Source organism: Heterodontus francisci, chromosome 1 (assembly GCF_036365525.1).
Source record: "Heterodontus francisci isolate sHetFra1 chromosome 1, sHetFra1.hap1, whole genome shotgun sequence".
Classification (NCBI taxonomy): Eukaryota; Metazoa; Chordata; class Chondrichthyes; order Heterodontiformes; family Heterodontidae; genus Heterodontus; species Heterodontus francisci.
In genome coordinates, this window is record NC_090371.1 from 149,657,254 (window position 1) to 149,678,229 (window position 20,976).

A 20,976-nucleotide genomic window follows, 5' to 3' on the forward strand; every position below is an offset into this window, starting at 1 on the left:
CCATTTATACTAATCCTACACTAATCCCATATTCCTACCAAACATCCCCACCTGTCCCTATATTTCCCCACCTGTCCCTATATTTCCTTACCACCTACCTATACTAGTGACAATTTATAATGGCCAATTTACCTATCAACCTGCAAGTCTTTTGGCTTGTGGGAGGAAACCGGAGCACCCGGAGAAAACCCACGCAGACACAGGGAGAACTTGCAAACTCCATACAGGCAGTACCCAGAATCAAACCCGGGTCCCTGCAGCTGTGAGGCTGCAGTGCTAACCACTGCGCCACTGTGCATTACTAACTAAGAAGTGATTTATCTAATTAGATTAGAGATACAGCACTGAAACAGGCCCTTCGAGTCTGTGCCGACCATCAACCACCCATTTATACTAATCCTACACTAATCCCATATTCCTACCAAACATCCCCACCTGTCCCTATATTTCCCTGAGTAATGCTTTGAATTTTATTCTTCAACCTTTGTGCAGTACAATGACACATTTCATACAAATACATTTTTACTGAATTAGTCAAACATCCAAATACTGCTCCTCAGCTTATCTTAATTTGCTACATTTTTTCTTCGGATTTAACCCCTTTATTCCCCTCCTCTAGGAATATAAGAACATTGGGAACAGGAGTAGAGCATTCAATCCTTCGAAACTGTTCAGCCAGTTATATCAAGGCTGCTATGCACCTCAACTCCATTTGCCCCCCATTGTTCCAGATCCTCTTATACCTTTAGGTAACAAAATTCAATTAGTCTAGAAATTTCCAATTGCCTCAGCATCCATTGCCGTTAGGCAGAGAGTTTCAGATGTTCTGATACTCTTTGTGTAAAAAAGTGCTTCCTGATTTCGCTTCTAATTGGCCGAGCGCTAATTTTAAGATTGTGTCCCCTCATTTTTGATTCCCCACCAGAGGAAATAATTTCTCCACATCTATCTTCTCGAACCCTTTTAACACTAAGTATTTCAATCAGATCACCTCCTCAACCTTCTGTACTCAGTAAACTCAAGCGAATACTAGCCAGGTTTATGCAACCTGTTCTCATAATTTAACCCTCTATGCCCTGGGAATATATTCCTAAAGGCTCTATCTTTTAGAAACATAGGACTAGGATTCGGCCACTAAGATCATCGAGCCTGCTCCTGTTAAGGTACAATGTCAGTAGTCCTCTGCAAGCTTATCTAAGTCACTATTTTCATATTTAAGCCTAGATGGAAGTTATTGCATCACAGCAGATCATTCCTGTTCTGACTACACATTTTTCAGCAGAGATTGCTAAGTATCAATCTGGAGCAACTGTGGCTGATTGCTCCCTTCTTGGTCCAGGAGTGCTGAGACCAATCACTCTACCTAAGATCAGCTTTTCAGCGTAGATGCTCCATCAAACCTGTAGTCTTTCAGGTCTTAAAGGCTTACTGTGTCATTGGGTGGTACATTAACTCATTGGACTATTGGGAGGTGACAGGGTGGTGATGTTGGAGGGCGGGGTAGGTTCTGCAGAGATTTTGTGTGCTTCGGCCAATGTGTAATGTAATTTTTTGGGTGTTTATGTAATATATAAAATTACGTAGAATATACAGAACAGAAATAGGCCATTCAGCCCAACCAATCCATGCTCTCTTAAGCCTCCACCTAACCTTCCTCATCTAACTACATCAGCATAACCCTCTATTTCCTTCTCCTTCATGTACTAATCCAGCTTCCCCTTAAATGCATCTATAATATTTGCCTCAACTGTTCCCTGTGCTTGCTGACCTAACTTGGGACCTGGTCCTCAATTTTAAAATTCTCACCCTTGTTTTCAAATCCTTCCATTTTCTCACCCCTCCCTATCTTTGTAAACTTCTCTATCCATTCAGCCTTCCAGGGTGTCTTCGCGACTCCAATTCTGTCCTCTTGCACATCCACAATTTTAATTTCTCCACAATGAGTTGCTATGCCTTCAGCTGCTGAGACCCTAAGCTCTGCAATTCACTCCCTAAACCTTTCCACCTCTCTACCTCTGTTTCCTCCTTTAAGATGCTGCTTAAAAGCTACCTCTTTAACCAAGGCTTTGGTCGTCTACCTTAATATCTCTTTATGTGGCTCAATGTCAAATTGTTTTTGGTATCTTTCCAGCGAAGCATCTTGGGATGTTTTAACACATTCAAGGTGCTATATAAATACAAGTTGTTCCTGTTGTTGTGCTGGTTTCAGGTTCCACATTCTCACCACTCTCTGGGTAAAGATGTTTCTTCAGAATTCCCGATTTATTTTCTTGGTGACCATCTTGTATTAATGTTCTCCAGTTTTGCTCTTCCCCACAAGTGGAAACACTCTCTCTATGTCTACTCTATTAAAACCCCTTCATAGTTTTAAAGACCTCTATTATTAGGTCACCCCTCAGCCTTCTTTTTACAAAAGAAAAGAGACCTAGCCTATTCATCCTCCCTTGATATGTATACTGCCACGTTTCTGGTATCGTCCTTGTATATTTTTTTGCACCCCCTCCAGTTATTCTGGGCTGAATTTTATTCGGCAGTGGGTGGAAAAATGGCAGCCCGCACACACGGGTCGAGCGCCACAACATCGCCACAATCTAGCGCGCGCTGGCTCATTTAAATACGCAGGTTGGGCCACGCCTCCAATCACAAGGCGGGGGGGGCAGTCTCAGCGATGGCATGATTGCTGTCAGCTGTCTTAGTGCAGGTGCAGGTGCTGATACCATTTTTAAAGGGCTGCCACAAAAAGTGCAGAGTTGAACCTCGTACCCACCCCCCACTACACTGAAATTAAATTGTCGCCCTGATTCCCCCCCAATACACTTGCATTGCGTAGTTGCCCTTTCCCCGCCCCCAAAAAAATTTAAACTGCCGAGTTGACTTTTCCCCCCTCCAACTGCACAAACTCTTTCCACCACCACCCCCACCACACTAGAAATACTGAGTTGACCCTGTTTCCCCTTCCCTCCTCCTCAACTACAATAAAAATGCTAAGTTCCTCCCTTCCCCACCTTGGTGGCATCAGCTTTCCCTGGACAGGAAAGTGAAGGCGCGAGTGCTGTCCAGACAGCCAGTAAGATCACAGTGAATGGTTTTTAAATGTATTCATTTCCTTTATTTAAATAGTTAAAGTCGGGTCCTGTCGCTGAGCAGTGGGGGGCCACCACGGAACCTCGCCGCCACCAGGTAAATCAGGCCCAGCCATCCTGGCATTGGGCTCCATGGTGGGCCACTGCCACTGCAATCTTCCGGCACCCCCACCCCCCACCCCCGTCAAGGAGATCGATGTCAGGAACTCAACAAAATTTAGCCCTCTATATCCTTTTTATAATATGGCGACCAGAACTGTATACTGCGAGTAATTTAGAGGATAGCTTCGGGGTGGAATATGTACGTGGTGAGGCACCAGGCACAAGTGGCCTGCAGCCAGGCCATGGGGCAAGGGCAGCACAGCTGCCCAGAGGATGAGGCTGCATATGTGTTCTGCTGCAGAGGACTCAGATGCACACTTATATAGGCCAGGCGACCAGAGATGGCTTATAGGTCTGCACAATGAAATTCTTGGTGCATTGTCAGGCCTGCCAAAATGCCTGCTGTTACTGTCAAGGAGCATAGAAGTGTCTGCCACCAAATTTACACAGGAGTTAGTTCAGACCTTGGAGCCCATCCTTTCCAGCATGGCAGTGATGGATAACTCCAATAGCACGCTTGTGGATCCAACCATGTTGCAGTATCTGATGGCTGATGTCTCAGCTTCCATTGCAGCACAAGCAGAAATCACCCAACATTTGGGTGCTGCAGTAGAAGCTCAAACTTCTGTTATGGAAGATTAGCTTCTGGTCTAACCAAGGTTCAATACACGTTTAACATAACGTAATTTGTGATCTCCTTATTTTTCATACCAAAATATAACATCTCCCACATTAGCAGTGTTGAAATTAATTTACCAATTATATGCTCATTCTGCAAGTTTATGGATGTCAGTCTACCTCAGTATTGACTTTCCCCCCTGCAAAATTAGACATTGTGGCCGGAATTTTATGCCACCCCAGTGAGCCGGATGGTGGCGGGGCGGTGGTGCAAAATTGATTGGGTGGCTCCGGGAGGCCTTCCCGACCCGCTTCCATCTCCACTCCACTTTACGTGGGCCGGGGGTGGGGGGGGTGTGGGGGGAGGGGCAGGAAATGGGCCGCCTGCCCCAGCCAATCAAGACCCTAAATGAGTACTTTGCATCAGTATTCACCAAAGAGAAGGACTTGGTGGATGATGAGCCTAGGGAAGGGAATGCAGATAGTCTCAGTCATCTCATTATCAAAAAAGAGGAGGTGTTGGGTGTCTTGCAAAACATTAAGGTAGATAAGTCCCCAGGACCTGATGGGATCTACCCTAGAATACTGAGGGAGGCAAGGGAATAAATTGCTGGGGCCTTGACAGAAATCTTTGCATCCTCATTGGCTACAGGTGAGGTCCCAGAGGACTGGAGAATAGCCAATGTTGTTCCTTTGTTTAAGAAAGGTGGCAAGGATAATCCAGGAAATTATAGGCCGGTGAGCCTTACGTCAGTGGTAGGGAAACTATTAGAGAGGATTATTCGGGACAGGATTTACTCCCATTTGGAAACAAACTAACTTATTAGCGAGAGACAGCATGGTTTTGTGAAGATGAGGTCGTGTCTTACTAATTTGATTGAGTTTTTTGAGGAAGTGACGAAGATGATTGATGAAGGAAGGGCAGTGAATGTTATCTATATGGACTTTAGTAAAGTCTTTCACAAGGTCCCGCATGGCAGACTGGTACAAAAGGTGAAGTCACACGGGATCAGAGGTGAGCTGGCAAGTTGGATACAGAACTGGCTCGGTCATAGAAGACAAGAGGGTATCAGTGGATGGGTGTTTTTCTGAATGGAGGGATGTGACTAGTGGTGTTCCGCAGGGATCAGTGCTGGGACCTTTGCTGTTTGTAGTATATATAAATGATTTGGAGGAAAATGTAGCTGGTCTGATTAGTAAGTTTGCGGACGACACAAAGGTTGGTGGAGTTGCGGATAATGATGAGGATTGTCAGAGGGTACAGCAGGATATAGATCGGTTGGAAACTTGGGCGGAGAAATGGCAGATTGAGTTTAATCCGGAAAAGTGTGAGGTAATGCATTTTGGAAGATCTAATGCAGGTGGGAAGCATACAGTAAATGGCAGAACCCTTAGGAGTATTGACAGGCAGAGAAATCTGGGCGTACAGGTCCACAGGTCACTGAAAATGGCAACGCAGGTGGATAAGGTAGTCAAGAAGGCATACGGCATGCTTGCCTTCATCGGTCGGGGCATAGAGTATAAAAATTGGCAAGTCATGTTGCAGCTGTACAGAACCTTAGTTAGGCCACACTTAGAATATTGCGTGCAATTCTGGTCGCCACACTACCAGCAGGACGTGGAGGCTTTGGAGAGGGTTCAGAGGAGGTTTACCAGGATGTTGCCTGGTCTGGGGGGCGTTAGCTATGAGGAGAGGTTGAATAAACTCGGATTGTTTTCACTGCAACGACGGAGGTGGAGGGGCGACATGATAGAGGTTTACAAAGTTATAAGCGGCATGGACAGAGTGGATAGTCAGAAGCTTTTTCCCAGGGTGGAAGAGTCAGTTACTGGGGGACATAGGTTTAAGGTGCGAGGGGCAAAGTTTAGAGGGGATGTGCGAGGCAATTTTTTTACACAGAGGGTGGTGAGTGCCTGGAACTTACTGCCAGGGGAGGTGGTGGAAGCAGATACGATAGCGACGTTTAAGAGACATCTTGACAAATACATGAATAGGAAGGGAATAGAGGGATATGGGCCCCGGAAGTGCAGAAGGTGTTAGTTTAGGCAGGCATCAAGATCGGTGCAGGTTTGGAGGGCCGAATGGCCTGTTCCTGTGCTGTACTGTTCTTTGTTCTTTGTTCTTTAAAACGTTAACTCTGCTTCTCTCTGCCTGACCTGCTGAGTATTTCCAGCACTTTCTGTTTTTATTTCAGATTTCCAGCATCTGCAGTATTTTCCTTTTATTTTAGTGTTTAATTCACTGCCACTTCTCTTCCAGGAATGCCTACCTTGAAGAAGTTCTGCTCTTCTCTCCAACGGGAATACCATTTGTCTTTTTTACGTTGTTCATCTTCATTGCTTTCTATTTCCCTCCTGGTGTTTGATAAGTCGTCTACCAAACCTTGTTTTCACAGCCACATCTCCTTCCTCAATGATATCTCCAGCTCCACCTTATTCCACATGAAAGCAGTTCTGATGAAAGGTGACAGACCTGAAACATTAACTCTGTTTCTCTCTCCACAGAAGCTGCCTGACCTGCTGAGTATTTCCAGCACTTTCTGAGATCGAGTAATGGTGTTTCTTCATCAGAACTGTCTTCTTGCTGTTTAATTTGTTACGCTTTCATCACTACCTGGCCAGGTGGCAATTCCTTGGTATTTGAAAGGGTTGGGTTGTGGTGAGGGGAGGTACAGAAAATAAGAGGTGCATGCTTACACCATCTGCAGTTTCTAAATCAGAAGAGGTTGTGGGATGGGGCGGAATGGGATGTGAGAAGGAGGATTTGATACAGTTATCTTCTAAGGTTTTAGCCCCACCGCTGACCATAGCCCCAGCAATGGGCACTCCAATGATGGCAACAACCATCTTCTCCATGGTGGTAAGAACATGCAGCCACACCTGTCCCCCGCCATCTCGCACTGCTGCCTCTGGTTATGCACCACCTTGTCCTAAAAGAGAGAGGGATGTGTGTCAGTCAGTGCACTGCAATCAGATTAAGGGTTGTGGCTGTCCTGGCAGAGTAAGCAAGCTGCAAGATGTGCATGGGAGAATTACAGCAGTGCTAAGTGTGTGAGGGTGAGGTGAAACTATAAATGTTACGTATGAGTCTTGATATATGGAGATTGTTGGTAGGTGAGTGATAGGGGTGTGGTACATTGAGCCACATGCAAGGCTAGTGGTGCAGTTCATTGGATATGGGATTTGAAGATACATTCACTGACCTTGATCACTCTTGTGAGGTCATTGAACTTTTTGTGGCACTGCATCCAGGTCCTTGGGGCATGACTCCTGTCATTTGCTTTATGTGGTCCCATTGCCTTCTGAGAATTTGGCTGGAGGGACTCCTGATTCCCTGTAAACAGAGCATATCTCCTCTTCTCTCCACCTTCTGTATCAAGGCTTCCAATGCAAAGTCGGAAGACCCTGGAGCCCACTTTCTCCCATGTTGTGCCATTTTTGAGTGTTTCCCAGGTCAGAATCAGTTGTAAAATGGCATCCATCCACAATGCACCTCCCCCTTAAGAGGTGCAGGCTGGATTAAGCAGTGCAGGCTAGCTTTAACTGGTGCTAGCCTCTCACAGTTTTGCGCTCCCTGCTGAAGCATGTAGCCACTCAACAGAGCGATTCTTTGTGTTATCTTAAGCAACACAATGAGGTACGTGGGTTCCAGTTCTTTGAAGATCTCGAGAAGCTTTATTAACTGCTAAACTACTGCACACAATACAAAGCAAACTATATACAGAACCCTTTTCCAGGGTGATGCAGTGCAGAGTGACTGAGGGCTTCCAGTCACATGATTACATCCTGGTACTTAGTTCATTAGCATACTGAGTTCTTAAGGTGATCATACAATATCCCCTTTTTTTCCAAAGATAAGTCTTGTACGCTGCAAGGCTACAAGTAAAAAGACATAATATTTGATAATATCAAAACAGATTATAAAATTTACAAGTATAAAGATAAGGACTGTGAAATTTATGAATGCAGAAGCTTAAGAGTCCATACATCGTTTTGGTGGTTTGACAACTCTTCCAGATCTTGTTACAGTATAACCTATATTCTCTAGAGTTTCAAAGAATGAGAGGTGATCTCATTGAAACCTACAAAATACTTAAAGGGATTGACAGGGTAGATGCAGGTAAGATATTTCCCTTGGTTGGGGAGTCTAGAACCAGGGAACACAATTTAAAAATAAGGGGGAAGCCACTTCGGACCAAGATAAGGAGAAATTTCTTTACTCAGAGGGCTGTGAATCTTCAGAATTCTCTACCCCAGAGGGCTGTGGAAGCTCAGTCATTGTGTATGTTCAAAGTAGAGACTGACAGATTTCTAAATACCAATGGCATAAGAGGATATGAGGATAGTGTGGATAATGCATTGAAGTGGATGATCAACCATGATCGTATTGAATCGCGGAGGAGGCTCGATGGGCTGAATGGCCTACTCCTGCTCCTATGTTCCTATATGGATTTCACCCTTGGCTGTTCTGGGTTTGCAGGCATGTTGTTAATGTGTTGGTTGTTGTCCTGTTGTTCCATCACACCCTCATCATCAGAGTGTGTTCTTTCGAGCCTGCTGTGCACAATTGGAGTATTGCACACTTCTCTTAATTGGCTTCGGTTCCTCCTCACTACTGCTCCGTTAGATGTTGTAACCTCGTAGGGCCTAGGCTCTCTGCATACTTTGGATATCTCTGTGGGTAACCATGTTCTCATTGTGGCTTCTCTTTCAGCACTTCTCTTGCATGTTTACACATCTGTTTGATAGGCAGTTCAAGGATTTGCCCTTTGCTTTTTTGTTGCTAGAGTTTATTTATCTTCTTTGCACTTGACTGATTTAATGATTTTTTTCAGCTGGACTGCTTTAATGGAGACTGTTGTGTTTGGGGGTTACCTGTACTTTTTTCGGACTTTGTTTCTTTTCAGTTCGTGCGCTTTTCAGGGTTTTCCACTTTTGTCCCTCTCGCTCACACGGAGCCTTTAGAAGATGAATTTTTTTTAAAGTCTTCAAAGGCTCCATAAAACTCTGGTTAGGCCACAGCTGCAGTATTGCTTAGAGTTCTGGTCACCACATTACAGGAAGGACATAATTGCTCTGGAGAGAGTACAGAGGAGATTTACAAGAATGTTGCCAGTGCTTAAAAATTACAGCTATGAGGAAAGATTGAATTGGCTAGGGTGGTTTTCCTTAGAACAGAGGAGGCTGAGGGGTGACTGAATAGAGGTGTACAAAATTATGAGGCGCCTAGATAGAGTAGACAGAAAGAACCTGTTTTCCCTCACGGCGAAGTCAATTACCAGGGGGCACAGATATAAGGTGACTGGTAGAAGGATTAGAGGGGACATGAAGAAAAACTTTTCATCCAGAGGGTAGTGGGTATCTGGAATTTGTTGCTCAGATCGGTGGTTGAGGCAGAGACCCTCAACTAATTTAAAAGGTACCTGGATCTGCACCTGAAGAGCCGTAACCTGCAAGGCTACGGTCCAGGTGCTGGAAGGTGGGATTAGAATGGGCGGCTAGTTTTTTCAGCCAGCGCAGACGCGATGGGCTGAATGGCCTCTTTCTGTGCTGTAACTTTTCTATGGTTCTATGCCATTTTTTACCTGGATTTCTTGAGCCTTGGTACAATGACTTACCTAATAGCTTGCTTTTCAGCCATGCTTCCATTCTATGGAGCTTTTCTCAGCCTTCTAAGGTATGTAGCTTTCTGTCACTCTTTCCAGGTACTTGTTTTAAGGTTTCTTCACTTGTTTGCTGATTTACTTGTGTTCTTCAAGCTCATATCTTGTCTTTTCACCATCACTGCCACCATATCATACATTTCTTTTTGTTATCTTAAACAACACAATGAGCTACGTGAATTCCAGTTCCTTGAAGACTTCTAGAAGGTTTATTAACAGCTAAACTAGTACATACATTACAGAGAAAACTATATACAGAACCTTTTTCCAGGTTTTGCTGTGCAGAGTGACTATGGCTTCTAGTCACATGACTACATCCTGGTTATTAGCATACTGAATTCTTAAAGGGGCATCACTCTTAAAGTGATCATACAACACTACCTGCATCAAAAGCATTGAAAATGCATTAATTTCATAGCGTGATCCTTGTGCTCATTTTCAGGGGTTATTAATCTGTTTGCTAGATCAATAATATAAACTGTGAACAATTGAGGTACTAGCACTGTTCCATTTAGGATCATCTGTCACTCTGAATAGCTTTCCTTTATCCCTACCCTTTGCTTTCTGTCTTGTAGTCATTCTGCTACTTGTCTCTTGATTCTGCATTACTCATTAGACTATTATGTGGAAAATTATCAAAGGCTTTTTGGAAATTTCGATAAATTACATTTACTACATTACACTTGTCTACTCTCTCTGTTATCTCTTCAGTGAATTCAATTAAGTTGGTCAAGCAAGACTTTCCCTTTTCAAATCCCTGCTGATTATTCATTACAATATTTTTGGTTTCTAGATGTTTTTCTATTTTCACCTTTAGTAGAGATTCCATTATTTTTCCTACCAGTGATGTTAAGCTGACTGGTCTATCGTTCCTTTGGCATGTTCCGTGTCCTTTCTTAAATATAAGTATTATGTGAGCCGGTTGCCAATCCTCAGGCACTATATCTTTTACTAGCAAATTTTTAAATATGTGTAACAGTGTCTCTGCTATCTCTTCCCTAGATTTGTTTAAAATGCATGGGTGCAATCTGTCCGGACCAGGGATTTTATCCTCTTTGAGTGTAATGAGTTTACCTAGTAGCTCTATTCTTTTTATTTTAAATGCCATGATATCATTTGTAATCTTGTCTTGCAAAGTCATGCCCACCTGCTCCATCTCCTGGTAAGTATGAAGCAAAATAATTAATAATGCTCATATATTTAATATTTCTGCCATTTTGCTATCGCTGTCTGTGATTTTATCTTGTCCATCCCTTAATGGCCCCATTCCCATCCTGACTTTCAATTTTTATTTGTGTGCCTAGAGAATATTTTACTAATTCGTTCCTTGATCATTTAATTTCATAGTTCCTCTTTGTCTTGGTAATTTTTTTTACTACTTCCGAGTCTTCTCATATTCACATTTGTCATGCTGTCTACAGCACCAAAGTCGCAGGAATTATAGGGTACATATTTCACTTCTATCAACTTATTCCATGGTATACTCATGTGGTCTGAAGTGAACTGATCACTGCATCTTAACAGATGAAAGTCGAAAGTCCACTTTAAGGTAAATACATTATAGATACTTAATGGGAAACCAGTATATGTTCTCTATTTTGCCCCTAGTGGGTTAATATTTATAACTTTCCCTCAGGATTCAGGCAATGTCAATATTTCATGGATGCAGGAATAACGGGTGCAATGTACAAAATTATTGGAGTTTGATTGAGCAGCTCAATTTGATCCAAACAAGACTGAACACCCCCCGTATCCAACTGAGCCACTGAAACAGGCAAATGACATTATTGGTAATGACTGGTAACCGCCAAAAGAAAAGCTTTCGACAAAGCCGTCTCTCCAAATCAGTGAAGGCTGCCACTTACAACTCCGATTTTTACAGAGGTTCACTGTTCTGTGTTAAATTCATACAAGAGCTTTTTTTTCGAACTAAGCCTATTCTGTCCCAGTGAATCAATGTAAGCCAGCAAACTTTGGATTGATTCAAATGGATTCAAATAACTGTATAGTCATTGTATAAATGCTGTAGTCTTGGCTCAGAAATTTGCATTAAAATTAGTCTCAGAGAACAGTAAAATTAATCATTTTTTTCTGGCTACCGCCCTGTTTATGTCTGTAAATGAGGCAGTGGCAAAATAGAAGCCAGGGTAACAAATATATGCTGAAACTGTTGGAGGTCTGCCTGTTCTGATTTCCAGGCAGGTCTTGATCAGAAACAGAAGGAGGCTTCATAAATATATGATACTGTCAGGATCATCAATGCCATTTGTCACTGCTACCACTACTTTCTTAACTTGCCCGCAAACTATGGCTGCACAGGTTGTGAGGAGACTATTACAGTGTTACTCACCAAGTCTCACGTAAAACACTTGGTAATTTGAGGTAGTTTTCGGCTACTCAGGTTATTTTAAAATGCTTATAATGACTGTACAACATTCTGAACTTTTCGGAGGCATTTTCTAAATTGGGATTCTTCTGGCAATTCCACTGTTGGTACAGGAAGAGAAGCAGCAACAGGAGGAAGGAACAAATACAGCTGTGGTTACGAGAAGAGCAGATAGAAGGAGACATGCTCACAGGAATATGTACCTTCCCAACAGTCTATAGTCCCAGGACAACATACCTTATCTGAGCAGTGCATAAGGCTTTGCTTCTCTACATCTGCAACATATATTATTGATTTAGATGAAAATACCGAGAGTAATATATACAAGTATTGCTGATGATACAAAGCGAGGTGGGATATTAAACTGTGAGAGGACACCAAGAGGCTGCAAAGGATTAAGAGAGTGGGCAATAAGATGATAGATGGAATATAATGTGGGGAAGTGTGAGGTTATTCACTTTGGCAGGAAGAATAGAAAAGGAGAATATTTTTTCAATGGAGGGGAAATTTTAAATGTTGAAGTTGCAAGAGATTTGGGTGTCTTTGTACAAGAAGCACAGAAAGTTAGCATGCAGGTACAGCAAGCAATTAGGAAGGCAAATGGCATGTTGGTCTTTATTGCAAGAGGACTGGAGTGCAAGAGTAAAGAAGTCTTGTTACAAATGTACAAGGCTTAGGTGAGATCACACCTGGAGTACTGTGTACAGTTTCCTTATCTAGGGAATGATAGACTTGACTTGGAGGCATTGCAGCACAGGTTTACAAGATTGATTCCTGGAATGAGAGGGTTGACCTACCATAACAGGTTGAGAGGATTGGGTCTGTATTCTATGGAGTTTAGAAGAATGAGAGGTGATTTCATTGAAACTAATAAGATTCTGAGTGCGCTTGTCTGGATAGATGCTAAAAGGTTATTTTCCCTGGTTGGAGAGTCTAGAACAAGGGGGTATAGACTCAGGAAAATGGGTCGGTCATTTAAGTCTGAGATGAGGAGGAATTTCTTTACTCAGAGGGTTATGAGTCTTTGGAATTCTCTAACCCAGAGAGTTGTGGATGCTCAGTTGTTGAGTATATTCACGGCTGAGATAGATAGACTTTGGAGCTGGACTTTCCTGACCCTGTGGAGATGGGGTTAGAAGCGGGAGTCTAGGGAAATCATGGGGAGCCATGACAAGACAGCTCCTTTCCCAGGGTGGACTGGGACCAGGGTCGGCTGCCTGCTCCACACAGGCAGGCAGCTAATTAGTCCAATTAAGGCCCCACTATGGGGCCATTATGCTTCGGCGGTGCTATTTTACCGATGTCAGAGTGCCCCCCTACCCCTGGCTGTATGAGGAGGCTGCCAGCTCACTCGAGGCAGACTCCCAGTGGCAGACAAGGGGGCCATCAGAGCCGGAGGCTCCATGCCCCAATGTCAAGTCCATGAGGATGAAAGGCTGCAGTCCCATCCATCACCAGCCCTGCGAAGGGGTTTCTGCCTCCACCCCGATGCCCTGTTTGGCTTCGAGCTGCTTTATTTCATGAATTCTCGGCAGGAAACTGAGGACGTCTCCGTGCTGAGGTGCCCTTGCTTTTAACTGCCTGCCTCAGTAGTGCCCATCTCTCCCAGTGGGCTTGCTGGCTTGGCAGCCCTCTGATTGGGCCTGCAGCCTTGGCAGCTCACCTTAATAGGGTGGCATGTGCAGAGGCGGACAATTAGGACGAGATCGCTCAGAAAGTTGCACTGGCGGGCACGCTGACAACATGGGTGGGCTCAGGACCTCCGTATAGGCCTGACATTGGGGTCGCAACACCTGCCGGAAAATCCAGATCTTGGTTTCCAGGGGAATCAAGGGATATGGGGTTGGGGTGGAAAGTGGAATTGTGATCAAAAATCAGCCATGATCTTATTGAATGGTGGAGCAGATTCAAGGAGTCATATGGCCTACTCCTGCTCTTATTTCTTATGTTCTGCTGAGGCTGTCATAGTTGTGCAACTTTATGCAACAATTTCTTTGTCTCCAGTTTTTTCCAGGCTTCTTCTTGTCGTGTCGCTACACCTTCTCTCGTCACTGTTCCACACAGGCTGTGGCTCTAGAGTTGAAGACTTTCAGATCTACAAGGCTGCATGGGTCAGAGAATAGAGGGCATTCTAGGAGATGTTTCATTGTTTGGTATGCCTCTCTGCAGTCACAATCGACAGAATTCTTTTGGCTGTACCCCCATTTTTGCATAAGGGCTTTGCAGCAGCTGACACCAGTCCTTCCAGGCTGCAAGAGGGATATGCAGAACATCAGTCAATCACCAGTTCATGCTTGCATTTAGTAGGTGACAGATGTCATGTTCCCTTCATCACTTTCCCTACGGACATCTGGAAACATCACAATTGGGTTTTGAGGTTCACGCAGATTGCAGGATTGCCCCCACATTTAGGACATCATTGATTGCACTCATGTCACCCGGCAGGATCCTTCCCTCGAGCCCACTGCTTCCACTCTATAAATGTGCAGATAAAGTGTTATAACCAGTAGTGCATCATGCAGGTCTGTACCCACTTTCCTAGTGGATGTTTTTCTGTGCAGCCAATCCTCCATCCCCCCCAGTTCTCCCACAGCAAGTGAGCGGTCAGCTATTGGATGGCAAAGGCTACTCCCTACGCACTTGGCTCATGACTCCACTCAGGAGCCAACAATGATTGGCCATACTGTGCTACAATCAGATCGATAGATCCACATCAGCCTTCATCCAGCAGACCATTGGAGACCTCAAGCAACAATTCCACTGCCTAACAAGTTTGGCGGCTTCCTCCATTACAGCCCAGAAAGTCTGTTCCATGTGACAGTGATATGCTGTATCTAAGCAGCAAAGTTAGCATTGGAAGCTCACCTATTCTATTTAAGTGACACATAGCCACTAAAATTGATTGAGCTTCCATTTGTCATCATTGGACACTACCCACTGACCACCTGATGTAATTCATTAGCTGCCATTCTTCCCTGCACTGGGAAACCTGACTCCAGTCTCACACCATGGGGTTGACTCTTATAGCAGTAATATTTGGTAGCAAATCGTCAGAAACCCTAGAGAAGTCATGGTGGGGAACCAGGAGAACCCCCAACTAAATTATATCCCTTAATTCCTCAGGGCAATTTGGAATGGACAATAAATGTTCCTTTGCCAGTGACATGCACATCCCAAGAAAAAAAATAATAAATTGCAGATCTTTCAAAACTGATTTTGTGGCAGTCAGTGCTCTGAAGTATTAGCACAGGTACATCGTGGGGCATTTATTATGTTAAAGGTGCAAGAGAAATGAAAGTTGGTGTTGGTATACCTGGAACCATGCCATACATCAAAGAATACGGGACTGAACTGTAAAAATTTCTGAATTTCCAAAACTCAGTGAAATGTCATCATTTAAGCCCTTCCCCTACTCAATTTTACATTAGTATTCAGTCTGCAGAAAGAAGCTGCATCCAATTGGTCTATCAAGTGTGCACTCAGTTGGAGGTACAGTAGCACAGTGGTTATGTTACTGAAGTAGTAATCCTGAGGCCTGGAATAATAATCCAGAATGACAAGAGTTCAAATCCCACCATAGCAGCTGGGGAATTTTAAATTCAGTCAATTAAATAAATCTGTAATTAAAAAGCAAGTATCAGTAACAGTGACGATGCAACTGCCAGATTGTTGTAAAAAACCCATCTGGTTCAGGGAAGCAAATCTGCTGGTCTGGCCTAGTAATGACTCCAGACCCACAGCAATGTGGTTGACCCAAACAGCCCTTTGATATGGTCCAGAAAGCCATTCAACTATATAGGAATGGGCAATAACCCAGCAACACCCACATCTCATGAATGAATAAACTAAAAACTCCAATAAAGAGCAACAGATGAGGAATATGATTAAGTTTGATCGTGGACCTGGGCTCATTTACTTTGCTAAACCAATTTGATCAAAATCCAACTTTGCCTTTTAAAAGCTCAGTTCTGGTAAGAATTTAGTTATTGTTCCTTTTTCCATTCAAGGTAGTGCAGCTTCTCTTTTTCTTCACAGCACAACACATGAATATTCAAACAGTTTCTTTTTGTTAAATTATATTAATGCTTTTTTTTCCTGCTGATTGGTTAGATAGCAGCAGATGCCATTCTCTCTTTTCTAAAGCTACATGTCAATGTGCTGAATCTTCAGTTTAAAGTTTCCCCATGAGACTCATGTATAATAATAGATGGCTTCCTTTTAGTGCCACTTCCTTGTTTCGGTCTCCTACCTTGTGCAAGTTAAAACATTTCTTGTCCCCAAAATATTTCATAATTTTATGATGAAAACTGAATTTAATTAAGCCTAAGTACTTGTGTTTGGTCAGGCCTAACTGAAATAACCAAATCAGGCTTGCCTCTGATCTTTAGCCAGATTTACATTTCTCCATGCTTTGTCTTCCAAAAAAGATAAATGAATGACCCAAAGATCTTCACATTTGTTCTTGGAATGTGAGCATTGCTGGCTAATGCCAGCATTTAGTGTCCATCCCCAATTGCTTTTGACAAGGTGGTGGTGAGCTGGCTTCTTAAACTGCTGCAGTCCATGTGGAGTAAATACACCCACAGTGCTATTAGGGAGGGAGTTGCCCCCCCCCCCCCCCCCACCCCCACATGGCCAGTCTGGTAGCGGAGAGGCCATAAAATTGAGTAGGAGGTGGGAGGGGCCGTTCCCGAGGCCTTCCCACCCCCACTGCAATTTTACGTGGGGTGGCGTGGTGAGAAACGGCCCGCCCGCCCAAGGCCAATCAAGGCCCCTAAGTGACCAATTAACTGGCACTTAAGGACCTCTTCCCACTGCCGCTGGTATTTTACCAGTGGCTGGCAGGCGGCTCAGGTCCCCAGAACGCCACCAGGTAAACCCTGGTGGCCTTCTTGCAGTCTTGTGGGGGGGCCCTCCCCATGTCCCAACCGCCCCCACGGTACAACACTCACCACCTCCCCCCCTCCCCAACTGAGATCCCAAAAACTTACTTGGGTCGCGGGGCCATCTGACCTTTTTCTTCGGTTGGCTGAGTGCAGACCCAGCAGTGGCCACCACTCCCAGTGGCGCTGCTGGGACTGACAGCTGCAGGCTTGCTGATTGGCTGGTAGCTCCACTAGGTGGGACTTCCTGCCTCAGAGGAAGTCCCACCCAAGGCCAATTAAGGGCCTGGGGAGTGTAAAATCCCAAACAAAAACAAGAAATGCTGGAAATACTCAGCAGGTCTGGCAGCATCTGTGGAGAGAGAAGCAGAGGTAACATTTCAGGTCAGTGACCCTTCATTAGAACTGGAAAATATTAGAAATGTAAAAGGTTTTATGCAAGTAAAGTGGGGGTGGCGCAAGAGATAACAAAAGAGAAGGTGTTGATAGAACAAGGTCACAGAGAATAACTGACCAGAAGGTCACGGAGCAAAGGCAAACGGTATGTTAATGGTGTGCTGAAAGACAAAGTGTTAGTACAGAGAGGGTGTTAATGGACAGACAAACTGAACAGCCTGGCCCCAAGCACAAACATGAAAAAAACAGTGGGTAGACACAGTAGAAACAAACTAAACAAACTAAAATAAAATAAACACATAAAAAAGAAAAAAGTAAAAATAACTAAAAATAAAAATAGAAAGGGGGCCCATCATGCTTTGAAATTATTGAACTCAATGTTCAGTCCGGGAGGCTGTAATGTGCCTAATCGGTAAATGAGGTGCTGTTCCTCGAGCTTGCGTTGATGTTCACTGGAACAGTGCAGCAATCCCAGGACAGAAATGTGGGCATGAGAGCAGAGGGGTGTGTTGAAATGGCCAGCAACCGGAAGCTTGGGATCATGCTTTCGGACTGAGTGGAGGTATTCCGCAAAGCAGTCACCCAGTCTGTGTTTGGTCTCCCCACATTGTGAGCAGCAAATACAGTATACTAAATTGAAAAAAATGCAAGTAAATCGCTGCTTCACCTGAAAGGCGTGTTTGGGGCCTTGGATAGTGAGGAGAGAGGAGATAAGTGGGCAGGTATTACATCTCCTGTGATTGCATGGGAAGGTGCCCTGGGAAGGGGACGAGGTGGTGGGGGTAACGGAGGAGTGAACCAGGGTGTCGTGGAGGGAACAATCCTTCGGAATGCTGATAGGGGAGGGGAGGGGAAGATGCTTTTGGTAGTGGCATCACCATGGACCTGGTGGAAATGGCAGAGGATGATCCTTTGGATGTGGAGGCTGATGGGGTGGAAGGTGAGGGCAAGGGGAACCCTGTCGTGGTTCTGGGAGGGAGGGGAAGGCATGAGGGTAGAGGTGCAGGAAATTGACCGGACACGGTTGAGGGAGAATCCTCGGTTGAGGAAAAAGGAAGACATATCAGAAGCATTGTCATGGAAGGTAGCATCATCAGAGGAGATGCGTCGGAGACGGAAAAACTGGGAGAATGGAATGGAGTCCTTACAGGCGGCAGGGGGTGAAGAAGTATAGTTGAGGTAGCTGTGGGAGTCGGTGGGCTTATAATGAATATTAGTAGACAGCCTATCCCCAGAGAAGTTGAGGAAGGGAAGGGAAGTGTCGGAGATGGACCATGTAAAGGTGAGAGATGGGTGGAAATTAAAAGCAAAGTTTAAAAAGTTTTCCAGTTCCGGGTAGGAGCAGGAAATGGCACCAATACAGTCATCAATGTACCAGAAAAAGAGTTTTACATATCCCACAAAATGACAGGTATAACTAGGACCAATGTGGGTACCCATAACAACCCCTTTTACTTGAAAGAAGTGAGTGGAGTTGAAGGAGAAGTTGTTCAATGTAAGAACAAGTTCAGCCAGGCGGAGGAGGGTGGTGGTGGATGGGGACTGGTTGGGCTTCTGTTCAAGGAAGAAGTGGAGAGCTCTCAAACCGTCCTGATGGGGGATGGAGGTGTAAAGAGATTGGATGTCCATAGTGAAGAGGAGGCGGCTGGGACCTGGAAACTGGAAATTGTCAAAATGACGTAGGGCGTTAGAAGAGTCACGGATGTAGGCGGGAAGTGGAGACCAGCGGAGAAAAGATAGAGTCAAGGTAGGAAGAAATAAGTTCAGTGGGGCAGGAGCAGGCTAAAACAATGGGTCTGCTGGGACAGTCCTGTTTGTGGGTTTTGGGAAGGAGGTAGAAGCGGGTTGTCTGGTGTTGCAGGACTATGAGGTTGGAAGCTATAGAGGGAAGATCTCCAGAGGAGATGAGGTCAGTGACAGTCCTGTGGACAGTCTGATGCCAGTTCTGTTGAAGGGTCACTGACCTGAAACATTAACTCTGCTTCTCTCTCCACAGATGCTGCCAGACCTGCTGAGCATTTCCAGCATTTCTTGTTTTTATTTCCGATTTCCAGCATCTGCAGTATTTTGCTTTTATTTTAGTGTAAAATCTCAGCCTGGCTCCCCAAGGTAGTCCTGGACCTTGGAATGTGCCAGTCTGCAACACTTGGCCATCAACAGCTCTTTGCATTGGAAGACCAGCATGTTTTGTGCAGACCAAAATCGTCTTACACTGTGTTGATGATCTTCCAGCAACAGTTGATGTTTATCTCGGTGTTCGTTCCTGGAAACACTAGGTCCTGTGTTACGGAGCAGCTCAGGATGAAATTCATCAAAAACCACTGCATCTCTTTCAAACTTGCTTTGCGAAGGCACATTCCAGAAGGAGGTGGGTGAAGGTCTCTTCCCCATCGCAGCCACCTTGAGGGCACTGTGCGGAGGCAGTGAGATTCCAGGCGTGCAGGAAGGATCTGATAGGAAGGAAAATTGACCAGGTATATCCTTGCCATAAAAAGCAAGAGAAATCCAATCTGGCCAATTACTGCCTCATCAGCCTCCTCTTAATCATCAGCGAAGTGATGGAAGGTATCGACAACTGTGCTGTCAAGTGGCACTTACACAGCAATAACCTGCTCACCGATGCTCAATTTAGGTTCCCCCAGGAGAGTTTCCCATTGTGAGGAGAACATGGCCATAATTTTACATCCCCCAGGAGTGGGCTGGGTGGTGGGGGGATGTAAAATCAATTGGGAAGCAGGAGGCACCGTTCCCATCACCTACCCACCCCTGCTGCTATTTTACCAGTCACGGGGGAGGTAGCAAATGGCCTGCCTGCTTCAGGCCAATTGAGGCTCTTAAGTGGCCAATTATTTGCCACTTAAGGGCCTCCTCCTGCCACCGCAGTATCTTACCATAGGCAGACAGGCACTTCAGCACCTGAGAAGGTTACCTGACAGCCTCCTTGCAAGCTAGGGGGGCCCCTCCTGATCAGGCACCCAGTGCCCCACGGAGGACCTCCCCAGCAGCACAAGCCACCCCGCTGGAACACCTCCCCCTGCCCTTTTTATCGCCCCCCCCCCCAAGTGCCTTGCTTGGGCCCAGCCGATATTCCCCAGCAAGACTTTATTCCCACTTATCTTTTCCAGGGCCTCCTCCATTGTTGCTGGCCCTGGCTGGCTGCAGTCTCGGCAGTGGCCAGTGTTCCCAGTGGTTCTGCTAGCACTGAAGAGCTGCTGACCCTCTGCTTGGCTGGCAGCTCTTGAAGGTGGGACTTCCTGCCTCAGAGGGGCCAAAATCCCGTTCGAGGCTAATTGAGGCCTTGGGCCACGTAAAATTGCTGCACAGCTTCCAGAGCTGGTGGAGGCGGGCGCTCCCCCGACTTTTTAGCTGGTAGACGGGGCCACCACTGTCGAGCATGGCTACCTGACCCGAACCCGACCAGACCCGACGACATGTGTCGGGCTCGGGTCAGGTCAGATCTCTCTTCCGGGTCCAGCATTTGGGCTCGGGTCGGGTCGGGCCAGGTCAGACACAGTGCTGCCTTTTGGTCAGGGAGGGAAAAGTTTCCAGGTTTGAACAGCCAGAACGTCAAGGCGGGAAATGTGCATCCAGACTCCTCACTAGTGAGTGATTCCATCCGAGGTCGAGCACAACCTCTTTAATATAATCAACTTTATTCCGGGCGTCGGGTCGGGTTGGGCGTGGGAAAAAATCAAAGGACTCAGGCCGGGTCGGGCTTGGGTCAGATGTGGTTCTGTCGAGCTCGGGTTGGGTTTTAATTGCAGACCCGAGCAGGCCTTTACACCACCGCAACGTAAAATTTCAGCCCATATTTATGTTTAAAAAAATTATCTTTGTACACTGGA